Consider the following 21,132-nt stretch of genomic DNA (forward strand, 5'->3'; position numbering starts at 1 on the left):
TTCGATAGACAGTACATATTTAAAAGGCACTCAAAGAGGATATCGCAGACGCCAAAGTGTCAAGCTCCAGAAACCACTCTAGGGGTTCAATCATGTGCTTGAGGGCATCACGCGTGTACCTAAGGCTTTCATTTAGGTGTTCCCTCACAGACCTTTCATCTACGCGGGCATTCCTGACATCCATGCGCGTTTTTACACGCTGCTAATACACAAAAGCACTATCAAGTCAGCCGGCACTCCCCCTGGGTCTGCTCTCGGTAAGAGCCGAATACAGAAAGGACTTAAGGCAGGTCTTTCTTCAGAGTTCGTTTGAGAACATCCCACAAGAAAAGTGAGTCATGGCAATCCAAGAAGATGTGCTCAATAGTTTCAGGTTTTTTACATATGATGCGGTTAACAGACCATGGAACAAAGAAGCCCTTGCTTTGCAGCATGGCTTCACAAGGAGAGTGCCCGAATGCAATTGAAAAAAGAAAGTTTTCGCTGAAGATCTAACCGGCATTTTTCTAACGCGTTTCAGCATATTGCGTTCAGGTCTTCAGTTATACATCATACGGTAAACAGGATGCGGCAAGAAAACATGAACCAGATCACTATAATGTTTCTTACGCGTCACTGAAGTCAAAAATTCATTCAAAAATTCGCTTTCAATAAAGAAAAGGACATAACAACTTCCCTCAGAAAGCCAATTGGTGTTCGAGTGCGTTCATTTGTTGATGAGACAATCCACTCAGGCAAAGAAGAACTCAATCTCACTTGAATAACAGTACGGAGAAATATATCACTTTGGTCCCTTAAGAAAAAAACCTGCTAACAATCTGTTTCAAAAACAAATGTGTTAATCCTAGTCCTCCATTCTTCACCGAATGAAACAAGTTACACCGGCTAGTTCTCTCCCAAGTGGATCCCCATATATATACCGCAAACACTCGGTGAAGTTTCTGCACCGAAATCCTTGCCATGCATAACACTCGTAGTACATAATATACCTTTGTAACTAAAAACAAATTACAAACACTAGCTCTTGAAAAATCGAAAAATTACGCCCGCCCCACTTTTCTGTCTGATCTTTAACTCTTTTTACTTCTTCGATCCAATACGCGGCACTGTCACGATAATGTTGTAATGGCACCGCAAGATATTCTCCAGGGGTAACGCTCCAGGTCATATTGCAAAAATACTCGGGTACCTGTGTCCAGCTGCCGTGCCATAAAACTAGGCAATTAGTCCAGCTGACAACACTTCCAGTAGCGGTGCAAAAAGAAACAACCTCTTTCATAGTGTTTTTCACGCTTTCTGTATCACGGCGAAAAATTGCCACGTCACCTGCATAAGCCAGAACTCTAGTCTCAATTCCTGCGTAGATAAACCCACGAATTGATTGGCTTTTAATTATTTTCAAACAGAAAGGCTCCAAATACAAGGCGACTGAAAGAGGTGACAAACAGCATCCTTGTTTTACTGATATCTCCACTTTTATATATATACTGCGCCTAATTTCCTATTTATTACTAACTTTGCAGTGCAATCTTTGTACACCATTCTTACTCCATCTGTTATCACTGCACCGGCTTTAACATGTTCTAAGAGCAAAAATATGACATCATGGACGACTCTCTCAAAAGCCTTTTCAAGGTCAATTTGTGTCATAGTGACTCTGTCCTCTCTTTCATCGCAGCATTCCAGTATGGTCCTTGCAGTATGTATATTCGAAAAGATCGATCTGCCTTTGATACCGCATGTGTGATGGGGGCCCACAAGTTCTTTTATAACGGTCTGCAATCGTCGCACCAGTACTTTAGTGTAAACTTTAGAGTCCGTATTCGTCAAGCTTATTGGTCTGTAGGCTTCAACCGCCATAAGTCGCGCAGGATCTTTTGCTTTAGGAATTAAAATAACGTGCGATGTCCGAAAAGAAGGAGGTGCTTCCTTATTCTCGTACATCTCCCTAATCACGCGATGTAATGCTACAGCTATTTCACTTTTAAAGCTCTTATACAAAGCCCCTCCCAGACCATCAGGCCCCGGTGACTTGCCGGGACTAAGTTCGTCAGCAGGCCGAGTGATAGCAATGGCGCGGCAAACCAAAAGACAAGGGCGAGTCATTTCCCTTGCGCGTAGGCGCGGACGGCGAAGAGAGAGGGATGCGTATTTGCATCACGTAAGAAAATGTAAAAAATATGGAGTGTAGCCTTTGGGATATGCATAAAAAGAAACATCGTGGCCAGCGCAGGCACCGAACCTACGACCTTCGCGTTATTAGCACGACGCTCTAACCGACTGAGCTAGCAGGCCGAGTGATAACAATGGCGCGGCAAACCAAAAGAAAAGGGCGAGTCATTTCCCGTGCGCGCAGGCGCGGACGGCGAAGAGAGAGGAATGCGCATTTGCATCCAGTAAGAAAATTTAAGAAAATAAGGAAGGTAGCCATTGGGATATGCATAAAAACAAACATCGTGGCCTACGCAAGGATCGAACCTACGACCGTCGCGTTATTCTATTTCTTTATTGCCGGTTTGCAATACATACAAATATGAACAAAACACTGCGAGAAAGAATTTTAAAAGCGTCTGCCACTCTGAGGCTGACGCGAAGTATTTAACAGCACTTCATAGACGCCAGGTCATCTAATACTGAAATCCAGTCATTGTCCTCGTTTCGTGCCTTGTACACATCTCGCATGAGGACCACGCTCTCAATTAAGTTCTCCCTTGAAGACTGAATCTTAATATGCTCATGGCGTATCACCATTCGCGTTTCCCATATACTGTGTAGACAATAGCATGAACATATTATGAGGGACTCCATCATCATTTGATGTGGGAAGAAGGCGGATTCCGTATGGCGTCACCGGTAGCTCCTTTTTTAAAGTTCGTTGCAAAATGTCCCACAAGAATACTGCGTCCGGACAGTCCAGGAACATGTGCTCTATGGTTTCTAGTTTTCTGCATATTAAACATTTTACTGACCATGCTACAAACAAGCCTTTTTGTTCGAGCCATGGCTTAACCGGTAACGTTTCGCTGTGAAGTTGAAAGAAAAAGGACTTGGCTGACGAGCGCACCGGCATCCGCTTTATCCTTTTTAACACATTTCCTCCATTTTCCATACAAAACTTCGTCCTATATATAGGTGTAGGCAGCAATGTGTCGATAACATCTTTGTAGAGTTTCTTTCGCTTAACACTGCTTAAATACTATAAAGAAAATCGTGTGCACAAGAATTGGTCCGCCCATACAACTACACGCAGGAAGCCCTTGATAGTTGTTCTCGCTGGTCGTGTTGACACAACATAATTAGGTAAAGCGTCACTCAGACGCTCCTGAAACACAGTTAATAAAAATACATTTTGTTGATCGCGCAAGAACATAAAACGTGAAACCACTTGCTTCAAGAACACGTGAGCTAGGCCCAGGCCGCCTCGTTTAACCGATTTGAACAAATTGGTGCGGCTGGTACGTTCCCATACAGATCCCCAGTTAAATACGACAAATTCCCGGTGCAGTTTTTTTATGCTCGTTCTTGATGCGCATATGGCCTGTAGCACGAACCAAATCTTGGCAACGAGAAAGAGGTTGCATACGGTTGCTCTCGCGAACATGGAAAGGTCCCTCCGACCAAATTGTTTTGTCTTTTCCTTCACTTCTGTGCATTGCTCTTTCCAGTAATCTTTCGTTTCCCGAAAATGCTGTAGCGGTACACCGAGGTACCTCATAGGGGTAGTCGTCCACTGTACACTTTCCATTTCACTGGGAAAATGTTCCCAAACCCCATGCAATATGCCTACTGATTTTCCGCAATTAATGACACTTCCTGACATTTTACAAAAACTTTTAGCCACATCAACCGCTTTATTAACGCTTTCTTTATCCCGGCAGAACACTGCTACGTCATCTGCGTATGCTAGTATCTTTATTTCACTCGTGCCTACCCGATAACCTACGATTTCACTACACAAAAGTACCTTTAAACAAAATGGCTCTAAAAATAGTGCAAAAAGCAAAGGTGACAAACAGCAACCTTGTCTCAAAGAAGATCGGATTTGTATATTTTCTGATAATGTATTATTAATTATAATCTTAGAAACTATTTCATCATAACACAGTTTAACACCTTCTTGTAACATACATCCAACGTTCACATCTTCAAGTATAAGAAAAAGGATTTTATGCGCCACCCTATCGAATGCCTTTTCAAGGTCCAACTGTCATATTGCCACCTTCTCTGAAAAGGCATCACAACACTCAAGGACCGTCTGTACCACATGAATGTTTGTCATAATGGACCGTCCTTTTATTCCACACGTTTGGTGTGGTCCCACTAACTTCTTTAAGACCTACTGTAGTCACCTCACGAGAACTTTCGTAAATATCTTGTAGTCTGTATTTGTAAGGCTAATGGGACGATATGCCCGCACCGAGAGTAGAGTTTGAGGGTCTTGACTCTTTGGTATTAATACCACATGGCTCTCACGAAACGAAGGTGGTAGAACTCGTTTCTCATATGCCTCAATAAATAACTGATGCAAAATTATTGTCATTTCCTTTTTCAACGCCTTATAAAGAGCGGCGCCTAATCCGTCAGGCCCTGGCGCTTTACCTAAAGCTAACTCATTTGTTGCTTCTTCTATTTCTGCGACAGTAATTGGCTGCTCAAGGTTCAGCCTTGCGTCCTCATCCAACTTTGGAAGAAGCGTTAAAAATTCACTATCGAAACCTTTCGAGTGCTCGCGTTTACTGCCTAACAACTTGCTATAATATTCATAAAAGGCGCGCTGAATGTGTTGGTTTTCATGTACAATTGCGTTTCCATATGTGATGGCTCTGATCTCCTTTCGTGAAGCGTAGCCTTTTTCGTCCGACAGAGCTCTTTTGGTCAGTACTTCACCACACCATAATCTTTCTGCGCGCGCACGTATAACCGCACCTCGATATTTCTCTTGATCGCCGCTTTCTAACTGAGCTTTTACTTCTTTTATTCCCTTCGCAAAGCTACCTGGGCAAGCACCTTCCATTGTTAAGTAGAAGTTAAGTTGACACTGCAACTCTTTTTCTTTTCTTTGTTCCTCCCGTCGTAAAGTGCATGATCTTTCCATTGCCATTAACTTCGTTTCCTGCTTGAAAGATTCCCATGCTTCTGCAATACTTTGATGGTCCTTTTCTAATAGATTCAGAATATGATCTTAAATTTTCTGAACAAAGACATCATCAACTAGTAGTTTACCGTTTAATTTCCACAACGCCCAATTAAATTTTGGTCTTCTAGGGCCCAACGCAAACATAACTAAACAGTGGTCACTATATGACACAGATTTTACCTCATAGTTGTTACACATAGGAATCAAATCAGCAGACATATACACTCGGTCTAATCGTGCGTGGCTGACTCCTTGAAAATGCGTGAACCTTGTATTCGTACCATTTCCCATGACATGGCCCACATCTACCAGATTCACTTCGCCAACAATTTCGGCTAAAAATTGCGCGCTTGCGTCGTGAACCGGCGGGCTTAGCACTCTGTCCTCAGCTTAACACACACAGTTGAAATCCCCCATCAATAAAATGTTGGTTTGACAATTTAATTGGCTTTGAAGGCATTGAAAGAAAACCTTGCGTTCATATTCCTTGTTAGGTGCGTACACACATATCGCTCGCCACTTCACTGCTCCAATAACAAAGTCGCACACTATTTGTCGTCCATTAACCTCACTAACCATGCTTTCAATAACTACGTCCAGAGAACTGCGAACAAAAAGGGCGCACCCACCAGACCTCCCTACACAATGTGACACACACACATAATACCGTGGCCGAAAAGTCGCTACCATACGTTCCGTTCCTTCTTCACTTTCGATTTTAGTTTCTTGCACTGCGATAATGTCAAGATCGGTTTCCATGAACAGCCTGCTTAGCTGGTACCGTTTACGTTTAGAACCAAGGCCCCTTACATTTATACTTCCAACACGTAACGCGAAATTGGTGGAATTCATTATGTTATGAAGAAGGAAAAGACCGGTCATGGCCTACATTCACTGCACATAACTCGCTGCACACTCACGTTTACCGGCATAGCGCAGCGAAAACCATCCTCTGGACTGTCGTTGTTGGATGCCATATCTATAAATTTCCATCGCGAAACTTGCGTGTTGTTGCAGTCACCCGCTACCCCACCGTTCTCCCGCACACCCCCCTCCCCCCACCCCACAAAAATAAAGGAAAACGGAAAGCGTCTGTAGGCACATTCTCATGCTATGTCAGCGTTGACGCCGACGGTTTCCTATCGGGCGGCACATTCGGCGTCGGCTTCAAAGTCGGTCGCCGGACGTTGGTTGTCTTCAAAGGCGGCTCGCTTTGAACCGCTTTGATTTTTCCTGGTTCGCCGTCATTGCTCTCCTCAAGGGACCTCTTCGGCGCCGTACCGCTTGGGCCACTGGTGTCCATAGGGGTTGCCTTCTCCGCTTCTGTCTTCTTTTTGTCTTTGCTGCTGTCCTTTGTGGCGACCTTAGTCACTGCGTCCTTGGCAGACTTTTGCGCGTCCGCCTCCGTTCTTTGCACTTTATCGTCCTTTCCATGCTTGACAGTGTTGCTGGTCCCGTCAGGCGTAGAGAGGACTTTTGCCTTTGAGCCTTGCGTAACGTCGGACCCACCAGCCGCTTCCTCGGCATCAGCGGCATCCATGACGTGTTCTTGTAATACCTCGTCAGACTTTGTGGGGCCTGCGATGTTCGCATGCGTCCGCACACACTGGCTGTCGTCGTGGCCAAAGCGCCGGCAAATAGCGCAGCGCGGTACGCGACAATCCCTCTTGATATGTCCCGTGCGGTTGCACCTCAAGCATAAGGGAGCCCTTCCAGGGGCCACGAGAAGTGCCATCATACCGGCTACTCGAAACTGATGTGGCCGAGCCTCAATGGTCACGCCCGCCTTCAGCTTCAAGGTTACGGTGCGCGTTGTCGAACCTTTGTCCGTGATGCCTTGCACACGCCAGCGTTGTCTGGTCACGTCACCGGCTTTTCCATATGCTGCGAGTGCCGCGCGGACGTCTTCGTCTGGGACATGGTGAAGGAGCCAGAAAACCTTCACGCGTATCTCCTGGTTAGCCGGATCCAACACTAGGCACCTTCTTTCTTTTACCTCAGCTTCGCCACACGCCAACATTTTTTTCGTAGACTCCGAGTTCCTGAACGTAACCGCCCAAACGGGGTTCATCTGGAACGTCCCCAAGGTGACAACCTCGGGCAGTAGTCCTAGACGAGCCAGCATGTGCCGGAAATCTTCGGCGCGAAAAGGTCTTGCCGTCACGTCCCCGTGAAGGAATACAGTATTCATAACGCAGGGTCCTGTAGGCAATTGCGGCAAAATAACTTGGTATTCTTTGTCTTCATCTCCAATAAACCTGTTTCCGCGGCTCGGCTGAGCCGCAAACACCGCCCCACCGGAGCAAGTCATTCTGCGTCCGCACCGAACTGTAGCCGGAAGTAGAAACTTCGCGTTATTAGCACGACGCTCTAACCGACTGAGCTAGCAGGCCGAGTGAGAGCAATGGCGCCGCCAACCAAAAGACAAGGGCGAGTCATTTTCCCGTGCGCGTAGGCGGCGACGGCGAAGAGAGAGGGATGCGCATTTGCATCACGTAACAAAATAAGATGTAAAAAATATGAAGGGTAGCTATTGGGATATGCATAAAAAGAAACATCATGGCCTGCGCAGCGATCGAACCTACGACCTTCGCGTTATTAGCACGACGCTCTAACCGACTGAGCTAGCATAGCCTTTTTTTTTTTTTTTCTTTATTGCCAGTACTCGACATAACACAACACAAATTCCTAAATGATATAAACAAAGACCAAAGAAGCAAAAAGGGATGAATACACAAACGGAACAAGGAAGAGTAATATTTACATTCGCTGCCGTCCGCTACTGTGGCACGACGTTGTCGGATTAAAATTCCTTTAGTGCTGTAAGGGGTTCAACCCTCGACAGCCACTCAGGAACAGGCTGTTGCATCTTCATCACTTCCACATACCGTTGCATGGATTCACAAAAGTACAGACGCGCCGGTCGGGCATCCGGGTCACAATGGTAACCCGCCATTCTTGCGCGCCATAAACAGTGGAGGCCCGTAAGCATGATCAGGTCGTACGGGAAACCTTCGTCGTCATATACTGGCAGAAACCTGATTCCGTGGGGATCTATAGGTAGCTCCTTTTTTAGAGTCCTTTGTAACACGTCCCAGAAAAAGACCCCTTCCCAACAGTGGATGAAGACATGATCTATGCTTTCTGTTTTTTTACATATAAGGCAGTGGGTTCCCCATGGCATGTAGAACCCACGTTGTTCAAGGAAGAATTTAACAGGTAGAGTACCGGTGTGTAATTTGAAGAAGAACGATTTAGTGGCTGGTTGAACTGGCATCTTCTTCACCCTTTTCAATACATCTAGGCCTGGGCCTCCACTGTACGGGGCTCTGTACATAGGTACCAGCAAAACACTGTCACATAAATCACGATATAACTTTTTCCGTTTTACACTCCATAAATATGCACTTGAAAAACGAACACGAAAAAAGGAAACACTCTGAACTATTTCCCGAAAGAAACCACGGACTGGTCCTGGCATTATTTCCGTACCTACAACGAATTCGGGAAGTGATCTCGACAGCCTCATTTGGATCACCGTGCGCAGAAATGGGTCGTTTGTATCTCGAAAGAAGGAGAATCTATTCACCAGTTGACGCAGGAAGAGGTGCGCCAACCCCAGACCACCATCCTTCACGCGCCGGAAGAGATTATCTCGGCTACATCGCTCCCAGCTTGATGCCCACACGAATACAGCGAACACGCGGTGCAGTTTCTGCACATTAATACGAGAGCACTGTAGTACCTGCATTACGTACCAGATCCTTGTCACGAGAAACATGTTGCACGCTGTAGCTCTCGCGAATATTGACAAGTAACAGGCGTTCCATCGGTCGGCTTTTTCTTTTAGTTGTTTTGTCCGCTCCTTCCAGTACTCGCTACTGTCCTTGTAGGCATCAAGGGGTGCTCCAAGGTACTTCACTGGCGTCGTGACCCAGTTTACGTTCGAAAAGTGGCCTGGTGTAGACGCCCATCTTCCATGCCAAAACCCCAAACATTTCTGCCAGTTAACGTAGCTGTTAGTGACGTTACCAAACTTTTTGACGATATTCACAGTATTCAATACACTTTGTTTGTCCTTACAGCACACAGCCACATCGTCAGCGTATGCCAGTAGCTTCACTTCTGCTGATTGAAGACTAAACCCCTTAATACATTCATTTTCAATGATGGCCAGACATAGCGTTTCTATGTAGACACAAAACAGGAGTGGACTGAGTGGACAACCCTGGCGAACGGAGCGCTTCACGTTAATGGGGGCCCCCAACATCTGATTAACTATAAGTCTGGTATAGCAGCTCCGGTACGCCATGGTCACCCCTTCAGTGATTATGTGGCCAAAATTAACGTGTTCAAGGATGGTAAGCAATATGTCGTGAGAAACACAATCAAACGCCTTCTCCAAGTCTAGCTGGAGGATGGCTACTGCATCGCACATGGCGTCACAACACTCCAGCACACACTTCATTTTATGGATGTTAGTGAAAATGGTTCTTCCACGAATACCACACGTCTGGTGTGGGCCGACTACTTCCTGAATAACTGACTGGACCCGTCGTGCCAACACCTTCATCAATATTTTGTAGTCGCAGTTAGGAAGCGCTATGGGTCTGTAGGAGGAAAGTTGCTTGAGCTTTTCGGTCTCTTCTGTTTTCGGTATTAGTACTGTATGGGACTGGCCAAAGGATGGTGGAAGTATTTTCAGTTCATATGCTTCATTGAAAACTGCTGTTAAGATAGGAGCTAGGTGGCTTTTGAACGATTTGTACCATTCGGCACAAAGACCGTCTGGACCTGGCGACTTCCCAGGATTCAGGTCTTCGATGGCTTTCATCACTTCATGTTCTGTTAATGGTCGTTCTAAGGTTTCTTTAACCTCACTCGACAGCTGTGGGATTCGTTGCAAAAATAATTTCTTGAAATCGTGCATGTTGACAGGCCTGAATGTAAAAAGTTCTTTGTAATGCTCAAAGAAAGCACGCCCTATATTATTGTTATCCGTTAATACCACCCCTTCATATTCGATAGCCTCAATCTGCTTACGTCTCGAGTGCTTTTTTTCTAACCCCAGTGCTCTTTTCGTTGGCGTTTCCCCGCATGATAGCCTTTCTGCTCTGGCGCGCACTAGCGCACCTCGGAAGCGATCTTCGTCGAATACCTCGAGCTTCTTCTTAACGGCGCGCATATCTTGTTGATAGGCGCCAGGTTGCATGCATTCAAGCTTCGCAAATTTTTCTAGCAATGTGGTTAAATCCTTTTCTCTGGCCTTTTGTTCATATCGCAGTACGCTACTTCTTTCGATTGCCTTCAATTTAATGCTTTGCTTCAGCAACTCCCATTCCTCACCAAATTTCGTAGAACTGTCTGTTCCAAAAGAATTCAGAGTAGCCACTACATTTTCGTTAAAAGTTTCATCCCGTAACAGCTCTGCATTCAATTTCCACAGTTCCCAGACGAACTTGTTTCGTTCTTTCTTCCTGCCCACCGTGCATTTTACCAGGCAGTGGTCAGAATATGATATGGCCGTAACTGTGTAGCACTGGCATTTTTCAACTAAATCATATGAAAGATAGATACGGTCTAAGCGTGCGTGACTCGTTCCCTGAAAGTGAGTGTAGCTTACGTCTCCGTGACCGCGAAAACATTCTGCGATATCTTCTAATTCGAATTCGTGTGTGATCTGCGCCAGGATATCACTACTTTTGTCACAAACCACGCGACGCGTAGACCTATCCTCAGCTTTCAATACGCAGTTGAAGTCGCCTACACAGGCTATCATTTTTTGCACATGTAAATGATGCTTTAAACTCAAAAAGAAATTTGCCCTCTCTTGCACAGTATTAGGCGCATAAATGCAAAACACGCGCCATTGGACATTACAATAGCTGAAGTCACAAAAGACAAGTCGACCAGAAGTACAGGAGAAGTAACCATCTATAACAAGACCAGGGAGCTTCCTCACCAACAGCACACACCCTGCCGAAGTCCCTAAGGCGTGGCTCACTACCGTATAGTAGTTATACGTGAATCTTTGCACCATGCTCCCGGTCTCCTCCTCGCCGTCTACCTTGGTTTCTTGCACGGCTAAAACGTCGAGGTCGTGGTCCACTAGTAGTCTGTAAACCTGACTCTGTTTCCTTTTGGCGGCCAGACCTCGAACGTTTAGCGTGCCGAGGCTAAGCGACGGGTTGGTAGCCATTATTGGTGAAAACCGGAGGGGAGAAGGCCCGGAGCATGGTGCTCACCTTAACGTCTAGCTGACCGCTAGACGCCTCCGTGGCCATCCGGCGGCCGTCGCCCGGGTTCCTCTTTGGTCGGCTTCGGGGTAAGCCTACGGTCAGTCTCCAAGTTCGGCTTAGGCTTGAGGGTGGAGCGCCTTCCAGGTTGCGTCTTAGCGGGTGGTGCCTCGGAGTCACCGCCAGCCTTTCCGTCGACTTTCTCCTCGTGCTGCAGGGATCTCTTGACCGGTGCCGAGACGGATTCGACGCGGGCGCTAGCAGGGGTCGCGTTGTCGTCCGCCTCTGCCTGCGTTGCATCCGTAGCTGGCTGGCGGCTCTCATTTTCATGCGGGGCCGTCTTCACGCTCTCGACTGTAGCTGCTGGTTCTTTAGGGGGAGGGATATTCCTTCCTCCTTCGGCTTGCTTGGTCGTCACGCCGGTTTCTGCCGCCACTTTGCCGTTTCCAGCTCCCGTGGCCGCTTCCTCCGCCTCGGTCACGTCCATTACATGGTCTAACGTCGACGGCTCGCTCTCCGCCGAACCCGCGGCTACTGCGTATGAACGCACACAGTCCGCGTCGTTGTGTCCAAAAAGCCTGCACCGCGAGCAACGGGGAACCTTGCATTCACGACGAACGTGGCCAGAGCCTCGGCAGCGCAGGCACTGCATGGGACGTCCTGGGGCTACCACCAGCGCAAGCTCGCCGGCGACGCGGATCTGGTGGGGCAGGTCGTCGACTTTCATTCCTGCCTTCAGCTGCAGCAGCACTGCTCGGGTCGTCGAGCCCTTGTCGGAAACGCCATCCACTCGCCAGCGCTCCCGGGTCACTTCCGTCACCTTGCCGAAGGAGGCCAGCGCGGTCTTGACGTCTTCGTCGTCCACCCCATGCAGAAGCCAGTGGATACGAAGCTTCACCTGTTGTTCCTTGGGGTCGATGACCAGGCAGCGACGCCCCTTCACCTGCAGCTCCTTCAGGGCCGCCAGCTTTTCGGCAGCCTCGGCTGTCTTCATCGTCACCGCCCATACATGGTTGATTTGGTATGCTCCAAGGGCGACGACGCCAGAGAGCATACCAACAGCTTGAAGCGCGTCTCGAAAATCTTCTACACGAAACGGGCGAACACGAGGGTCGCCGTGCAAAAAAACTGTGTTCAAAACAATACGTCCTGTAGGTAGGCGAGGCAAAATTATCTGGTAATCTTTATCTTCTTCCGTCGAAAGCCTGTTGCCGCGGCTAACAGCCGCATATGCCGCGCCATTGGAGCCCATGATCCCGCGATCCGTTCAGCTCGGGAGCCGGAAGCAGAATGACTGAGCTAGCATAGCCAGTGACAGTAGTGGCGCGGCCAACCAAGAGACAAAGGCGAGTCATTTTCCGTGCGCATAGGCGGCGACAGCGAAGAGAGAGGGATGCTTATTTGCATCACGTAAGAAAATAAAATGCAAACAATATGGAGGGTAGCCATTGGGATATGCATAAAAAGAAACATCGTGGCCTGCGCAGGGATCGAACCTACGACCTTCGCTTTATTAGCACGTCGCTGTAACCGACTAAGCTAGCAGGCTTTTCTTTTGTTTGTTGCCTGCTTTCTTTTACAGGTCGTGGAAACAGAGAAACATGAATGATAAAAGGAAACACTTCGACCAAGTCTTGATCCGGTGTGTTCACATTAAAATTTCTTCAAGTTAGACAATTCGTCCAAGAGAGGTAGCCAGTCAGGAGGCCCTGGTTGCGCTTTATACAGTTCGCGTATATAATCCATGTTTACAATGAAATTTTCCCTGACAGGACGTGCGTGAAGGTCGGCATTGCGGACCGCCATTCTAGTCTGCCAGATGCTGTGAAATGCTATCAGCATGAACATGTCGTACGGGACGCCGCCTTCATTGTCCACACTCAGAAAACGAATGTCATAACTCGTGATGGGTAGGTCCTCTTTCAGTGTGCGCTGCAGAATGTCCCGATGGAAAACAGCGTCCCAGCAGTAAAAAAATACGTGTTCTACCAATTCGGGCGTCTTACAAAGTAGACAGTTTGTCGTCCATGGAACGTAGAGTCCCTTATCAGCTAACCGTTGCTTTACTGGGAGCATCCCAGAATGAAGTTTAAAGAAGAAAGTTTTTGTTCGCGGTTTTACGTTCATCTTTTTAACCCTTCTTAGCACATCCCGTCCGGGTCCAACATTGAATAAAGTTCTGTACCGCGGTGTTGGCAACAAACAGTCGACAAGGTCTTTGTAAAGTGTTTTCCGTTTTACAGAGGACAAATACTCTAGTGAAAAGCGCACTTTCAGAAATTGAAAAGAATGGACTACTTCATGCAAGAATCCAGTCACATAATGGTATATATTGTTTTTCGATGACACAACACATTCTGGAACGTGTGAACACAGCTTTAATTTTATTACAGTTTGTAAAAAGCCATTTTTTGGTCGCGGGGAAAAATAAAACAAGACACAACTTGCCTAATAAATAAATAGCACAAACCCAATCTACCGTTTCGGACCGGTAAGAATAAATTTGGGCGACTTGTTCGTTCCCAGGACGATCTCCGCACAAACACGGCGAAAATACTGTGAAATTTCTGCACATTCACCCATGACATACAAAAGACTTGGAACAGATACCATATTTGGCTATTAAAAACAGGTTGCATACATATGCCCGTGCAAAAATAGAGAGCTCCCGCCCACCCCAGGCGTTTGTTTTTAGCCTGATTGTTTCTGCTTCGTCCTTCCAGTACTCGTTGTTGTCACGATAAACCTCGAGTGGCACCCCTAGGTACTTCAGTGGGCGGGTTTCCCATCTTACATTTACGTATACATCAGGCTTCATATCCCAATTACCATACCAAAAGGCAGTTGTTTTATCCCAGTTAATCATGTTACCTGTCATGGAACAAAATTGTTTGGCTGTATGAACAACTTCACATATGCTCTGCCTATCTTGACAGAGTACGGCCACATCGTCAGCATATTCAAAAATCTTTACTTCAGTACTCTGTCATCTAAATCCGTGCACGTTTGAATTTTGGACAATTGATAAGCAAAAAGGTTCAAGGTATATGGCAAAAAGTAAGGCTGAGGTCAGGCATCCTTGTCTGATAGAACTTAGTATGTCAATTTCTTCACTCAGCGTCCTATTAACTGCAGGCGTGTTACACACAGCGAGTACGCCATCTTTAATCCATCAAGAAGCACAGTTCCAATTTGCACATGTTTTTCGCCAAATTCAGATGGTTTCACCAACTGTCTTTTATATTCTCTCGACCTTAAACTGCGACTTAGCCTGCCACCCGGGCTCCAGCTTTTCCTCTCTGTGTGCCTCGCTTCTTTCCCAATGTGCCGAGACGTGCTTTCACTGATGCTTGCTGCTCCTTTTTCTCAATAAATGGAGACATTAATAAATAATTATTAATTAATTAATTAATTAATTAACTCTTAATTTACTGCAGAAAATAGCATGTCTTCATCTCCATAACTACCCTGTCTCTGACCTGGACTCTCCTATCGCAAAACAATGGCTGGGTGTCACATCTACAGTTTTCTAGGAATGGCCAGCAGCGCGGCATGCAAGTTTCGGTGGGTATCGAGACAGTACATAAAGCGCCTTCTCTGCCACATCCACACTTAGCGCTCTGCTCCGTGAGCTACTATTAGCCGCTAGCGCGCAGTAACGTTACACCTATCATTCTTCTTTCCACGAGCTATGGAAAGAAGAATGATAGGTGTAACGTTAAGGGATAAGAAAAGAGCAGATTGGGTGAGGGAACAAACGCGAGTTCATGACATCTTAGTTGAAATCAAGAAAAAGAAATGGGCATGGGCAGGACATGTAATGCGGAGGGAAGATAACCGATGGTCATTAAGGGTTACGGACTGGATCCTAAGGGAAGGGAAGCGTAGCAGGGGGCGGCAGAAAGTTAGGTGGGCGGATGAGATTAAGAAGTTTGCAGGCATGGCATGGCCACAATTAGTACATGACCGGGGTTGTTGGAGAAGTATGGGAGAGGCCTTTGCCCTGCAGTGGGCGTAACCAGGCTGCTGCTGCTGCTGCTGATGATGATGATGACGCAGTACCAAATGAAAGAAACCTATCTGGGCTGGTCGGGCGCAGCTCATTTCATATTCGTGATGCGTCCATTTAAAACATACATTTCTTATCTAAGCCTAAATGACAGCTACATAGGCGATGTAAGTTAAGGTAGCTCGATGATTTGTACTAACGACTCTCTTCATGCAGCACTTTCGTCTTACGCCTGTTTTCGAACGGCAATGAAAGGCAGGATGGTAACACGCCTTCCTCCTTCCTGAAATGAAACATTCGGAATAACTATTTGTTTGACGGTTGGACATATGTCAAGGGCCCCCGATATGAATCACCTGCAAGTCGGTATCAGCTTGCAAAGGGGAACTCAGATGAAACGTTGTCATGCGGATAGGCTTTTAATTATCCTAAGGACCCGCCGTGGTTGTTCAGTGGCTATGGTGTTAGGCTGCTGAGCACAAGGTCGCGGGATCGAATCCCGGCCACGGCAGCCGCATTTCGATGGGGGCGAAATGCGAAAACACCCGTGTACTTAGATTTAGGTGCACGTTAAAGAACCCCAGGTGGTCGAAATTTCCGGAGTCCTCCACTACGGCGTGCCTCATAATCAGAAAGTGGTTTTGGCACGTAAAACCCCATAATTTAATTATCCTAAGGATATATTTATCGGAATTCCTTAACATGAGGTGAAAGCCGACTAATAAGCATTTAAATTTTTTGTGTTATGAAGACGTCATGTTAATATAAGGTTGCTGTCTTTTACAGCCTCCTAAATTAAAGAGTCAGTTATGAACAACAAATTGTTGCCCTAAATGTGTAAATGCGGACGCCAAGAAGAGTCTTAGTCCGTTTCCCAGTATTAACTCAATGAAGATGGAGAACGTCTATACTCTCACCCTTTGCAGTGATGTGAAGAACAAAACACTTCCAAAAGAGTGAGTCACGAATATACCATATTACAAAAGGTGAGCTTGCACTAGAAAACACTCAAAGCACAGCGATGGCTGCGCGCATCGTAGTGCTTCCTCTGGATCTGATCTACGGATCAAGACATTGGTTCATTAGATTGGAATGCCTGTACATTGCAGCGCAATCTCGGGTCCTAACAAATGCGATGGAGAATGTGCGCCAGTATTCGCTTCACGCGCGCATTCTGATAAGATAACGCTCTTTCGCTATTGAATCCCTGACAACATACTCGATATTAGAAACACATGCACGTACGTCTTGAGCTAACCAGTAACTTTGGAACAGTGAATAGACGCTAAAATATATCTCACCCCCCCCCCCCCCAAACGAAAGAAGAGAATACAGTTGCTTTTCATATTAGCTGAAACATAGTGCCCGTGGTAAAAAGGGCCCCCAAGGACTGCACAGCGGCGCCGACATGTAGAAAATTCAAGAGGTAAACACTTTCCAATTACTGGTATTTATCAAACCAGCATTTCGTGGTTCAATGTAGCCCTTTAGTCTAGGGGCCAGTTCCACCAAGGGTACTGTGTCGGAGCTCATATTTCATGTCAGCTATTATTTGTCACAAAATCACAGCATTTTTTTTAGATCTTAACATTGGACAGCCAAAATACATGCAGCGAAAGCGTCGTCCTAATACTTCAGTACTTTTCGTTCTAACGTACATGTACGCACTGATCCATATGTTACAAAGTACTGAAGATGTTTCCAATGCTTTCCCCCAGGCAGCTGTTTTTATTCCTGATGATGGCACGAAACCGAGCCTCATGCCACCAGCGCTCAGAAATCTAAACAGGAGCATGGACAATGTTCTCGCACATTCTGTGTGATGCACCTTAGCACTGAGAATAGCCCATTGTAAAGGCAGAAGTGCATGGTTGGGCACATGTGCTTAAGAGGAAACTTTAGCTTGGATGCTCCTATCTAAATACATGTAAAAGCAGAATTCGTTTTTCTCAGCAACCACTGCGTGAAACTTGACGAGGCCTGTTGCATTTAAAAGAACGACTTAATATCTAGTGACTGGTTGTTTCAAATTTTTGAGTGATGTCGTCAATATTTTAATAAAAATTGGCAAAAATCGAGAATTTAAAGAAAACACGGCTGTCGATTTACAACTCCGTAACTCAGCAATGAAAAATGATTGCACAATTCTGTGAATTGCATCTAATAGTAGATATAAAGCGGACAAAATTCATATGTTACACACTAATCTCAAAAAATGCCGTAATATGGAAATACAGATCTTGCAGAACCCTCATACACAACGTAACAAATTCGCGTAAGATATAAATTGACCTAGAGAACTTGTCCGCTTTGAATTATCTAATGGTTGCTGTTTACATAACCGCGATATCTGTTCTTCATGCAGAGCTATTAATTTATAAACTGCGTGCGTCTATCATTTTCGAAATTTCGAATTTTTAATAATTCTTTTAACGAAATTCAGGCCCTAAATCAAAATTCCGCTTCCAACCGTCGCTAGAATTGAACTTACTCTCTCAAATGCAACAAATTTCATTATAATTGGTGAAGGGGTAATCTCAGAAAAACGTTTTTGCGTTTTTCAGGTATATGAAGAGGCCGCGCCGAAGTTGTACCCGAGCTAAAGCTTCCTCTTAAGCTCATGAAGTTGATTTGCGCCAAGATAACCTATCCATACTTTCATACTTACTTTATAAGAAGCCTACCGCACCACCAATATGCCGGCTGCTTCTAACTGCACCAAACAAAACTATTAAACCAATACAGGCAATGGTGACATCAGTTTATCATGCGAGGGTTCAGATTTGTAACCTTTGGATACGGAGTAAGTTGAGAAACTGTGTGCATAATTAACAAAGCTGCGTTAACCAACTTTTCAGTAACTGATCTTACATGGCCAAAGAAAATGAGCAGCTTGGAGCCCGTCCTCGATATTATGCAGCCAAGAGAAGAAATTTCGAATAAGCATGCTTCTGTAAGAGGCCCCCATGCGAACAAAAATATTCTAAGTAAACGCTCTTCAAAGGCGTAACTGAAGCAGAAAAAGAACATATTTAAAGTCACAGAACAGCAGTTCAAGACGGAACACAAAGGAGGAACCACACACAAACTGCGCTAACAACTTGAAGCGCTGTTCTTTCTGTGATAATGAAGCAACTAGCCCGTCAGTCATTACTTGCAAACCTGTAAAGTCAACCTGACCGCACCTAGCCTTTTGTGATGCTGTCACCAATAATATGGCCCCGTGAGCATGTTCTTTGTTGCCGGCCAGTCCGCTTTCGATTTTTATTCACGCTGTTGTTTTGAAGGCAAACAGGTTAAACTCGTAATATCAATATAGCAGCGAACGTGGGCCGCCGAAAGCTTGCTTTGTCGCAGAAGCGATGCATGACGCAATGATCGTGCAGATATAGCGCGTCGCTGGCATCAAGACAATGCGCTGACGCCGAGGAAAGGAAGATAACAAAAGTGAACAGCTTGGTAGCGGCTCACGGAGCCCTGCTGATGGTGACGCTGCCATCGTGACGAAATCTGTGGTGGTGGTATTGACGGCTGAGGCATTTATTTTCTCTATTTCTTCTATGTATATATATATATATATATATATATATATATATATATATATATATATATATATATAGCGAAGCCGTTGAGAGGAAGTTCAAACTCGGGCCCAACTCAGAGCGGCCTAGGCCTATTCAAATAGATGTAAAACGCCGAAACGCTTTTCTCAGATAACCCCTGGACCGATCTTGCTGAAATTTGCTGGATTCTAGAGAGAAAGGTAAATTATCGTGACTTTTGGTAGCCGACTTTCCATTTAGTGCCTGAATGTTGTTAGAAGAATTTTAGATTCGGAAACGCGAAAAAGATAGAAGCGCGAAGTTTACAAATTATTAGCTCCGCATCAAGAATAGACATCACGGTTCTGTAAACGGCATCCATTAGATCGTTCAAAGCTGACAAATTCGATATGTCGATTTATATGTTACGCGAATTCATTACGTTATTACAAGGGTTCTGCAAAAGCTCTATTTCCTTATTACTAATTTTCTTTTGAGATGCATGTGTACTATATTAATTTTGTCCGCTTTAGATGTGCTGTAGAATGCAATGCACAGAATTGTGATATCATATTTCATTGCCGAAAGACACAGTTGTAAACTTGATGGTTTAGTTTTCCAAAAATCTGCGATTTTTGCCAATTTACAATAAACAAATGGTGACCTAACTCAAGAATTCGAAACCAACATTCACAAGATTTTACGTTTTTCTCTAAAGTGCAACAAACCTTGTCAAATTTGGTACAGTGGTTGCCGAGAAAAACGAATTCTCCTTTTACATATATTTAGATAAAATCACCCGAGCTAAAGCTTCCCCATATGGGCTACTTTCTCCACTATCGTGTCCGCGTGTAGAACAAAATCCCGAAGAATGTACAATGCCGGACTGACCCGCTGCGGCGGTGAAGCAAGCGTTAAGCACTCCCCATAGGTGGAGCGATACCGAAGTTAGTGCAAAACCGACCCAACCCACGGCGAAGGTGAAGCTGGCGTTAAGCGCTCCCCATACGTGGGCCGATCCCGAAGATAGTGCAAAACCAATCCAACCCGCGGCGAAGGTGAAGCTGGCGTTAAGCGCTCCCCATACGTGGGCCGATCCCGAAGATAGTGCAAAACCAATCCAACCCGCGGCGAAGGTGAAGCTGGCGTTAAGCGCTCCCCATACGTGGGCCGATGCGAAAGTTAGTGAAATACCGATCCGACGCGACCCGCGGCGGCGGTGAAGCAGGCGTTAAGCGGTCCCCATACGTTGGCCGAACGGGAAGATAGTGCAAAACCGACCCAACCCGCGGCGAAGGTGAAGCTGGCGTTAAGCGCTCCCCATACGTGGGCCGATCCGGAAGTTAGTGAAGTACCGACTCGACCCGCGCCGGAGGTGAAGCAGGCGTTAAACGCTCCCCATACGTGGGCCGATCCGAAAGAGTGAAATACCGACCCGACCCGATCCGCGGCGGCGGTGAAGCAGGGGTTAAGCGCTCCCCATACGGGGACCGATCCCGAAGCTAGTGCAAAACCGATACAGCCCGCGGCGAAGGTGAAGCTGGCGTTAAGCGCTCCCCATACGTGGGCCGATCCGAAAGTTAGTGAAATACCGATCTGACGCGACCCGCGGCGGCGGTGAAGCAGGCATTAAGCACACCCCATACGTGGGCCGATACGGAAGTTAGTGAAATACCGACCCGACCCGCGGCGGAGGTGAAGCAGGCGTGAAGCACTCCCCATATGTGAACCGATCCCGAGGATAGTGCAAAACCGACCCAACCCGCGGCGGAGGTGAAGCAGGCGTTAAGCGCTACCCATACGTGAGCCGACCCGGAAGATAGTGCAAAACCGACCTGACCCGCAGCGGAGGCAAAGCAGGCGTTAAGCACTCCCCCATACGTGGGCCGATCCGGAAGATAGTGAAATACCGACCCGACCCGACCCGCGGCGGCGGTGAAGCAGGCGCTGAGCACTCCCCATTCGTTGGCCGATCTGGAAGGTGGTGAAATACCGACCCGAGCCGCGCCGGCGGGGAAGCAGGCGTTAAGTGCTCCCCATACGTGGACCGATCCCGAAGATAGTACAAAAACGACCCGACCCGCCGCGGAGGTGAAGCAGGCGTTAAGCGCTCCCCATACGTGAGCCGATCCGGAAGATAGTGAAATACCGTCCCGACCCGACCCGCGGCGGCGGTGAAGCTGGCGTTAAGCGCTCCCCATACGTGAG

At 46.5% G+C, this 21,132-nt stretch overlaps 2 non-coding genes across 2 annotated transcripts; both read right to left on the reverse strand.

The window, feature by feature from the left end:
• Nucleotides 1-2,221: 2,221 nt before the first annotated feature.
• Nucleotides 2,222-2,295, reverse strand: TRNAI-AAU (transfer RNA isoleucine (anticodon AAU)). The gene has a single exon. It is a non-coding gene; the product is annotated as a tRNA-Ile (tRNA).
• A 5,402-nt stretch (nt 2,296-7,697) lies between these two features.
• TRNAI-AAU (transfer RNA isoleucine (anticodon AAU)) lies at nt 7,698-7,772 on the reverse strand. Its single transcript has one exon. It is a non-coding gene; the product is annotated as a tRNA-Ile (tRNA).
• Between the last annotated feature and the right edge of the window lie 13,360 nt (nt 7,773-21,132).

This window comes from Dermacentor variabilis, chromosome 8 (assembly GCF_050947875.1).
Source record: "Dermacentor variabilis isolate Ectoservices chromosome 8, ASM5094787v1, whole genome shotgun sequence".
Classification (NCBI taxonomy): Eukaryota; Metazoa; Arthropoda; class Arachnida; order Ixodida; family Ixodidae; genus Dermacentor; species Dermacentor variabilis.